The sequence below is a fragment of the Epinephelus moara genome, chromosome 16 (assembly GCF_006386435.1).
Source record: "Epinephelus moara isolate mb chromosome 16, YSFRI_EMoa_1.0, whole genome shotgun sequence".
Classification (NCBI taxonomy): Eukaryota; Metazoa; Chordata; class Actinopteri; order Perciformes; family Serranidae; genus Epinephelus; species Epinephelus moara.
The window spans coordinates 7,031,627-7,039,830 of record NC_065521.1 but is presented as its reverse complement, the minus strand read 5'-3'; positions in this window follow the sequence as shown (position 1 = coordinate 7,039,830).

Here is an 8,204-nt window from a genome sequence, read left to right as displayed (position 1 = left end):
AGTCAATAAAAAGAGTAATAGCAAATTAAAAGACATCAATTTATGTGGGATCAAAGGCCATGGAGAACAGGTGGGTTTTAAGGCGCTTTTTAAAAACATGCAGTGATGGAACTTGTCTGATGTCGAGAGGCAGGTCATTCCATAGTTTTGGTGCTACAACTGAGAAAGTATACTATGGGTGTTACAGTGTCAGTCATTAATGTGCTTTGCTCTGATAAATGATATAAAATATAAACTAATAGAAAATGAGCTTGAGTTTATTTATGTATTTATGTATTTATTTCAGTTTAGTGTCAACACTGGGGGCACCTGGTAGATTTGTTCTCCCACAATTAACTCTATGGCTACAGCCCTGCTGCATTATAAAGCTAAGGGTGGCTATGGTTTGATTTATAATGTTTTTAGTTAATAATGGGTTAATAATGACAGTAATTACACAGAAGCAGCAGCTACACTGTCATAAAAGAGAGAGAAATGCTAATGAAAATCAGTGAAACATAAAAGAGACAAGTAGCCTGAAACTAAAATTGAGATATGAACAAATGTGAAAATATAGGCCTAATTGAATGGTGTCAGTCTTTCTGTCTCAGTCACTGGCACGCGCGTTGTTTCTATGACATCAAATGTCATAGAAACACAACGGTGACCCGGCCGAGGTCACGTTTATAAGGCCTTCAGAGCATTGTGATCTCTCACTTTGCACTTGGATTTGGACCAGAACCAACCTGTGGAAAGATTACTCTCTGTGATTTGAGCAGAAAGCAGAAGTTTTTGGAAAACACTTTTCAACCTTTCGGACCACTCAACTTTGTGGAAAACCCGAAGATGGCCCCCAGGGACTTACACCTACCAGGTAAGACAACTTCTAGATTTATTTTAGCATTTTACTGGTTGACACGACCTCTGAAATTGTTAAAAGGTTTATCAGTGAAGAAATGAGTGTAAATGTTTGGGTTTAAAAGTTGAACAGTTCACAGCATGTTACTAGGTCTGCCAAAAACTCCAGATGTGGTGAAAACAGACACTAATTTCTAATGATCACATTCTAGTAATCACACTAATGCACGGTTTGTCGAGTAAGTTGATGTTTTTGATGGACAGGATGTGTTAAATCTACCGGGACAGGTGCGGAATGTGTTAATAATTAATGTAGTGATTTGAAAACACTGCTTATTAGAGGGTATCAAATTATCGACATTTGACAATCTGTGATCAGTTCTACTACTAAAAAGATGGCGACCGGGCCGAATTTTAAACAATATAAAAAATGTTATCATGTTGTGCGCCATGGCAACGATGGCACTATTAGGAGCGAACGTCAGGACGTGAGGACGCACAGGTGTAATCAGACCAGGGCACGGTGTCCTGAGTTCGTTTGTTTTGATTGTTGAAGCCTGTTGTATCTGGTTCTCTTAGTGTCAAAGTAGGCTATATCATATTAAATAAACATATTTTCAATATTTAATATTGAAATGCGCTTCGCTCGTTAATATGGTATTGTGTTTGAAACTTGTAGTTGGGTCTGCACAGAGCTCACTGAGGTATTTTTTGGATTTATGTAGCCATGGTGCACTGTACGTAATGACGCATGTAGTGTGACGCATGTGAAATACATTTACGCTGTTTATTGCAAACCATGGGGCGTTTTGTCATCACTGAAGTGATTTGGATTGATCACATTGTTGCTGCAGCTTTATTTGATGCTATATAATTAATTGATTGTCATGCTGTCATCTGTTCAAACTGGAGGCTGAGCTGCACAGTATTTGATATTACTGTTAGAAGGTGTAGCCCCTTGTGTATTGGTGAACTTTGATACTGATGTAGTGCAGCTGTATTTACCTAGTATATGTGTATGTTGTAGTGTTTTCCAATTTAAATTTTGATTGCTGCTTATTTAATCCAAAATATTTAAAGAGAGAGACTTAATCAGAAATCCTTATAATATATGGCTAATATATTATAAGATAAGGGCTATTTTCACCCTGGTGCAAATATCAACATATTGCTATTTGTACCAGGTACAATTAGAAGTGGATGCTATTCGTACACTGGATTATAGTGATGTGTGCTGCTTATACCCACCTTGGTGCAAATATTTGTAGCCTACTCTCATTTTGTACAACTAAACTATTATCTTCTCAACCTCAACCCTCAGGACCTAGGTTAGCTACATAGCTAACTATCCTATCATTACAATGCAGCTGTGCCAAGTGTCTTTTCTTTAAGCAGATTTATGGTTGTGCATAGACCATACGCATGTCGCCCACGCCGTTGTGAGCATTTTTACTTCTGGGGTGGTGTGTCTGTGTCACTCTGCAGTTACACCTCCAAAACACTAGTCAGCGGCAGAGGTTTCTGTGAGGTGCTGTAAAGTTTAGATGATTTAAAACACATTAAATATGGCTTAATAGAGATGATTTGAAAAACAAGTACACAAATCAGCTTCACTATAACTTGAAGCATTCACAGACAAACACTTGTCTTTATCTGGACACATTAGAGAGAGGATTTGTTATGTAGCCTAACTGTACGTGACTGACTGTGTGTGTGCGTCCTGCGTCCAGGATGAGATCACCTGCTACACGCACTGTGATTTGCAGCTCATATACTTTGAGAACAATGTGTTATAAACTTGTAGTTGGGTCTGCCTCTGCCTGATTTATGGTTGTGCGTAGACCATACGCACGTCGCCCACGCCGTTGTGAGCATTTTTACTTCTGAAGTGGTGTGTCTGTGTCACTCTGCAGTTACACCTCCAAAACACTAGTCAGCGGTGGAGGTTTCTGTGAGGTGCTGTAAAGTTTAGATGATTTAAAACACATTAAATATGGCTTAATAGAGATGATTTGAAAAACAAGCACACAAATCAGCTTCACTATAACTTGAAGCATTCACAGACAAACACTTGTCTTTATCTGGACACATTTTCCCCACAAATAGGCTACAACATGTGTAGTGTAATGTTTACTGAAGTGTTTATACTGTACCTTTAAGATGACCTTTAAAGATACGTGTTGAAGCAATGTACTCTGTGCACTGAGAAGTCACACACTGGTTTATTATTTTATGTATTCTTATGACACACACACTCACTGAGCATTTAAGTATTATGGTGGAGAAGTACCTAGGTATCATTTCTAAAAATAGCATGAGGATGGGCTCAGAAACACTGGTGGAAAGTTAGGGGAATTACAGCTTGTCCTGATATGACCCTGGTAAGAGGAGGCGGTCTTAGATTGTCCAGGAAAACATTACGAGTACAAGTAAAGAGGTGGGGTTTAGGATGAAAGGAGAAAAAGTGAAGGCTCAGCAGAAAATATGACACCGTTATGGTGGTAGGATGAAAGGAAAAAAGTGGAAACTCAGCAGAAATGTGACATCGTTACGATCAGAGCCAAGTGGGAAGGATTAAGAAAGAGACGACTCAGCAGAAAATCTTCACAATAAAAACGAGTGCGCAAACAAAGAAATTTCAGTCTTGCTCCGGAGCTTGACTCATTGAGTTGTGATGTGTTTGTTGCCTGCGAGCACATTAAACTCAATGAGTTTAATGTGCTCGCATCTGATTCTACGTGTCTCCAGTGATTTTTTTTTACCTCTGAGTATTTGAGTTTTTGATATCTAATGGAAAACAAAGAAAGTCCGTTTGAGAAGATGGGAACGAGGTCGCGAGCTTTCTGGCCCAGCTCCAGACCTTTGAATTTATGCTTCCACACATGCTAACGTACTAGCACAAGACTATGGCATTTTACATTGTATAGATTAGCCTAGTGGCCGGCGATCTTTTTCTCTTTCATATAATGCCAGGGACGACAGCAACATTTAACAAAGGTAACGGCACACAACTTGGCTCCATTACAACTCAAAAGATCCACCGACAAAACAACTGTCATACTAAACAGGTTTTCCAAACAAATACAAAATGCTAACGTTATTAGCACAAGCCTTTGCCATTTTACATTGTATAAATTAGCCTAGTGACAAGTGGAGATTTCCTCTGTTCATATGAAACCTATAAATCCCTAAGTATAAATCCCTGAAGGATAAATCACACACAAGACTTAAAATGCTATTTTAGTGGAGGCTTTACTGTCTTCACAATTTATAGTTTCTTATCTGTGAAATAAGAGTAAAAACAAGCTTTGTTTCCACTGAGGGAAATGGTTTCAGTATACAGAAACAGACAGGAGGTCTGCGTCAGTTAGGTTTGTTGTACGCGCAAAGTTTGTTGTCACACGTCATACAGGGGTGAAAATAGCCCAGCTAAGAGGCCAAGGCTAAGAATAAGAATAAGAATAATCTTTATTGTCATTGCACAAAACAATGAAATTCTGTTGGAGCAGTCGTCCAGCTGCCCAGGCTTATAAATATAAAGATAAAAATAAGTAAAAACAAAGAGACATATATACCGTAGGGCACAATATCAAGAATATAAAATATAAAACTTGTGCAAGAAAAGTCCAAGTCCTTAAAGTGCCATTAGTACTGTGTGTATGTCTGTGTGTGTGATTGTATTGATGTGAAGAGAGGGAAGAGGGCGATGGGGGCTCCTGAGGAGTAGGGTGGGTGTGTGAGAGAGGGGGGAGAGGGGTAGAGTTCAGGATTTATTTATACTGGGGTGCAAATAGTCACACGATATTATAATTTGAGTATTTGATTTTTTCCCCCGCCTCAGATGGTGTGTCCTTCGTCATCGAGTACCCGGCAGATGGCTCCCCTGAAGTCATCTGGATCCTCGACGATGATGAAGGTGAGTTTCAGGTAGGTGATGTACAGGTAGGTAACCTCATTCCCCAAGTTTACTCTGATGAAGAGGATGAGGCTGAGGCTGAGGAGGACTACCATGAAGACATTGACATGGAAGACTTTGACGATGAAGACACCGAGGATGAAGACAATGACATGTTAGACTTTGACGATGAGGACTGGAGAGCCCTGGAGAGTGAAGAAGATTCCGGGTACGGGTCCATGAGCGAGGAGGAAGAGGAGGATGTCGAGGATGAAGAGGAGCCTCCTGCACAGCCAGTGGAGCGTCCTGAAGATCTGCCCCCAGCCTCTCCTCGGTCTGAAGACTCTGCTCCCCCAGCCTCCGGCCTCAGCTCATCCACCAAGAGAAGCAGGGAGGACAGCGACACACTTCAGGTAAGTGTGAAGAGGCAGAGGTGGATCTGTGAGGACTGCGACTGTGAGCCAAGACCCTCCACTTCAGGCCTCAGCTCCGCCACAAAGAGAAGCAGGGAGGACAGCGATACACCTCAGGTAAGTGGGAAGAGGCAGAGGAAGACCTGTGAGGACTGCGATGAAGAGCCAAGACCCTCCACTTCAGGCCACAGCTCCTCCACACACAGAAGCGGAGAAGAGGACTACAGGAACTCTGCACCCTCCACTTCCGGCTCCAGCTCCTCCATGCCCAGAAGATATTGGCCGAGTTCTTTCCAGTACCCGAGGAGGCCCGATGACAGCGACTCCGATGAAGACTGACGGCCCTGATTGGGAAACCTTTGTGTCTGGAAGGACTGATAAAGGCCCATGCAGCCTTTGCGTCTGGCGAGGCTAGCACAGCCCTCGGTAGCGTCTTGCACCAGCGCTTTTTATTTACATTTAACTCTTATTATAGTTGATATTGCTGGATGCATTTACCAGTGATTGGGTAAAGCCCCATGCGGCCCCATGCGTCTGGCAAGGCTAGCACCGCCCTCGGTAGCGTCTTGCACCAGAGCTTTTTATTTACATTTTACTCTTTTATTATCGTTGATATTGCTGGATGCATTTACCAGTGATTGGGAAACCTTTGTGCCTGGAAGGACTGATAAAGTCCCGGGCAGCCTTTGCATCTGGCGAGGCTAACACAGCCCTTGGTAGCGCCTTGCACCAGAGCTGGTTAATTACATTTTACTTATAAGTAATAGTTGGTGGTGGTGGATGCGTTTACCAGTGATTGGGTAAAGCCCCATGCAGCCTTTCCGTCTGGCGAGGCTAACACAGCCCTCGGTAGCGTCTTGCACCAGGGCTTTTTATTTACATTTTACTTTTTCCATTATAGTTGATGACACTGGATGGATGTTCCAGTGCTGAGTTAATAATAATAATACATTGTACTTATATAGCACTTTCCAATGCACTCAGAGACGATTTACAAATTCAGGGACAAAACAACAACAAACAAAGGCAAGGAACAAACAAGAGAACAAATAAGGGATGAGGAGAAGAAACTGTCAGCGATTTAATAAAAGCAGCGTTAAAGAGGTGAGGCTTGAGTGATTTTTTTGAATATGGAGAGAGAGGGGGAGTCTTGGATGGATTTGGGGAGTGAGTTCCAGAAGATGGGACCAGTGATGGAGAAGGCCCTGTCCCCCCAGGATTTGTGTTTTGTTCCTGATGGAAGAGGAACAGGAGGTTGGCATCAGCAGAGCAGAGTGTGCCATTGGAATGTGATAGTGGAGGAGCTCAGACAGGTATTTGTATGTAATAAGGAGAGTTTTGAAGTCCTGCAGCTGAGGAGGAGAGGGATGGACGGAGGTGGGCGATGTTCCTGAGGTGAAAGAAGGCTGTTTTGGTAATGTGTTTGATGTGCCAGTCGAAGGACAGGAATTAATCGAAAATGATGCTAAGATTTCGGATGTGAGTGAGGTGGATACTGTGGAGCCGTCGATGTTGAGGGTGAAGTTATGGGTGGATTTGGTGACTGCTTTTGGTTCAGTGATGATAATTTCAGATGGGTTGCAGTTTAATTGAAGGAAATTGGTTTGAAGCCAGGATTTTATTTCAGTGATGCAGTTTGTCAGGGTTGAGTGGGTGGCAGTGGTGATTGTCTTGGTGGAGATTAGGAGCTGGATATCATCACGACATCACGATGCAATGGAACTGGACACCATGATGGCGTTTTATGTGACCAAGGGGGAAAAGGTACAGAATGAGGAGGAGGGGACCAAACTGAACCTTGGGGGACACCTTGGAGGAGGGGAGTAGTGGGGGATTTGCAGTTACTGATGGAGATGAACTGTCTGAAGTCTGAAGGATGGAGGGATTGATGGTGTCAAAGGCGGGACTGAGGTTGAGGAGGATGAGGATGTTGAGGTTTCTGACATCAGAGGAGAGAAAGAGGTCGTTAGTGATTTTAAGCAGGGCAGTTTCAGTACTATGGTTTATCAAAATCAGGATTGGAATGTTTCATACATGTCACTGACAGAGAGGTGGTGTTTCAGTTGGGAGGTTACAGCACGTTTCAGTATTTTGGACAGAAAGGGTAGGTTGGAGATTGGCCTGAAGTTACTTGGGATGTCAGGGTTGAGTCCAGTTAACAAGTGAAGCATGCTATTGTTATCTATTTTCCTTTATAAAGTATAGGTGGTATAGACCAGAGAAAGGTGAGTCTATACTTCATGACAACATCGACACAAGTATTTCTGTCACTGACCAGTATAATAATATCACATTGTCTTTTTTGCTCACTCTGCTGCATTGTCCTGTGTATTCAGGTGGAGGTGGATACAATAAACAGAGGGAAAGTAATTATTACTAACAGAAAGAAAAGTCTCCAAGTTTCTTTTACTTAGGCATTTATAGGTGTACCAGATCCCCCCCACACAAGATGCGACAGCGCGAAAGACCAAGACAGGACCAGATGAGAAGGATGGACAACTCCAGGACCAGATGAGAAAGATGGACGACTCCAGGACCAGATGGAGAATGATGGGCATCTTTCATTCAGTGGGCTCAGTAAGTAATCCCCTCACTAAGACTACAAAAGTACCAGTGACATAAAGCGGTGCTGAGATAACATTAACTATACATATGTGAATTATTTTTATTACAGGAGCCTTGTTGAATATTATTCATTGATTATAATATCATTCCATGTATAGTTGAGTTCAAAAGTCTTCATTACTTGTGTTTCTGTTTTATAGGACAGGAGGACTCCTCTGAGTTGGTGCNGTTCAAAAGTCTTCATTACTTGTGTTTCTGTTTTATAGGACAGGAGGACTCCTCTGAGGTTTTGGTGCTCCTGGGGCAGCTGAGAGTGGACGTCAATCATCTCAGGTAGACCCCACGCCACAACAGACCGCTGACCCACTCTCAGCACTCGAGTGAGTCCAGAATGTCCCTGCACCTCCACCTCAACCCAGGAGACCACCCTCTTCACCCACCAGACTCAACAAGTGTCCTGTCCCCACCAGCTCAGAGGACGCTGTCAGTGACTG